This window comes from Octodon degus, unplaced genomic scaffold (assembly GCF_000260255.1).
Source record: "Octodon degus isolate 3935 unplaced genomic scaffold, OctDeg1.0 scaffold00138, whole genome shotgun sequence".
In the NCBI taxonomy this organism is placed as follows: domain Eukaryota; kingdom Metazoa; phylum Chordata; class Mammalia; order Rodentia; family Octodontidae; genus Octodon; species Octodon degus.
This window is the reverse complement of record NW_004524714.1, coordinates 5,923,581-5,925,779: the sequence shown is the minus strand read 5'-3', so window position 1 is coordinate 5,925,779 and position 2,199 is coordinate 5,923,581.

Genomic DNA, 2,199 nt, shown 5'->3' with positions numbered 1-2,199 from the left:
CATGTCGGGGAAGAGGCAGAGCTCCTCTCACAAAGCATAGCAGAAAACCAAGAAAAGCAGAAATGGCAAACAGGCTATGGGACCTCATCATGCACATCTATGCTAAGCTGTCCCAGACAGCTTCTCCTTTGTCCTTGCAACAAATCTCACAAGAAGGGAGGCACTGTCATCACCATTTTGCTGTTGAGGAAACAGGACTCAGAGGTTAAGTCACTTCCAAAAATGCTGTGGTAGTGACTGCTGAGCCATCCTGCCCAGGACTATTGTCTGTCTCAACTCAACCAAGCTGTGCAAGATTCAGACAGGGTAGAGTTGAACCAATCAGAATGGATGAGAGCAGAAAGGTGTGTGTGTGTGTGTGTGTGTGTGTGTGTGTGTGTGAAGTGTTATACCAAACACAGAAATAAATATGGAGAAGCTTTTGCTCTAAGGAGTACAGCAGGGCATGGGAGTGGGAAGAAATCCAGGCCTGCCAGGGGAACCCCCACCATGAAAGATCCCATAGCTGACTTTATAGTTGGGACACAAAAGGGATTGATGTCTCCTTTTGGAGAGACTCAGATGCCCCAAATAATACTAATATAATCACCTTAGAGAGCATTTACTGAGCTGCTGCTAAATATGTGTGAAGAAACATCTTTGGTCCTCCCAAAAGCTCTATGAAAGAGGTGCAGGTATGAATTTCACCTTATAGGTAAGAAAACTTAGGCTCAGAGAAGTCAAAGCTGGTGAATAACAGAGATGGAACCCAGACCCAAGTAGGATTGAATCTAAGAGCTGGGCCCTTTTCCTGGCACGAGTGAAGCTGTTTCATCCTGCTGGAAGATATGTCGGGAATCATCGAGACTTTGAACACATTCCAGCCTGGGGTGGTGGCTGGGAGCTCAGAGATCCGCGAATCCTGGTGCTTCCTTCATTCCTTCTTTCTGCACATTGTTAGACATGGAAACAGAAGAGGAGGTAATGAGTTTTCAGTTTCTGGACAGTGGTTTATGAGACTGTAGGGAAGAGAAAGCTTGGTTAGCAATCAGTGGTCAGCAAACACTGTGTTCTGTTCTCTGTTGTCCTTGTTATAACTCTTCTTATTAAGCATGCAATGGAATTTTACGAGGAAAAAGAAAATGTATCTACCCACCATGGGAACAATAGCCTCTGTTCTACAGCTATATTTTGAGTTTGGTGATAAATGTCTAAGAAAAAATTGTGAGAGCACTATGAATCCCCCTCCCTTGATCCTTGAGACCTCTAAGGATGTCGCCAAGGGTGGAGGGAAGCGTGGGAGCTTTTGGAATCTTTTATCAGCACCGCGGACAGCAGCCAAGGAGCCTCTGTTGGGGAGCTGTCCTGGGTGCTGGAGCTAACAGCTGGGAGACTGGAACATTTATCAAGTGCGTCTGCTAGATGGCAGGCACCATTGTATGCTGTACATATATCATCTCATTTAATATGCCCAACGGGCCTGCGTTGTAGGCATCATTTCCCTCATTTTAAAGATGCAAAGCCTGAAGATCTGTGACAGAGAGCATCTTGTTCAAGTGCACACAGCAGTAGAGCAGCAATTTGAATTGAGAATTATCTGAATAGTGATTTAGTCCTTTTTTCATGCAGCCTCCTCATACCCAGTTCCCACCGGAGTGGGGAGTTTATTCTGGATCTCTGAGACAGAGAGTAGCCAGACCTACTGGCACATAGCTGTAATCCCAGCTACTTGAGAGGCTGAGGCAGGAGGATCCTAAGCTTGAAGCCAGCCATGAATACTCAGCAAGACTCTTCTTCAAAATAAAAGTTAACAAAGGGGTTAAGAATGTAGCTCAGTGGTAGCATTCCCCTTGGTTCAGTCTCCAGTACCATGTAAAACAATAATAAAACTCCAAAGCTGATACTGGGCCAAGTCTCCCTAGGGGCTGATCTATGGGGCTCTGTTAGCACTGAGAGCAGGAATGACCCATTCACTCCCAACCACATGCTGCCTGCCTTCCAGCCATGAGCAAGGCTTTGGGCAGGGGAGATAGTGGCAGCCAGCCCTAACTGATAAAGGGGAGGTGGTGTTATGGAGGACCCCTAAGGGGGAGTCAGAGAGACTCCTCTGATCCCAATCCTAGCACCCTTTAGAGCAGTATGTGTTAGGGGACACAGCCCAGTATATGTCTAGAACCACCTGCTCCCTTAGGGCTGGCCAGAGAGGGTCAGCAGGCAGTT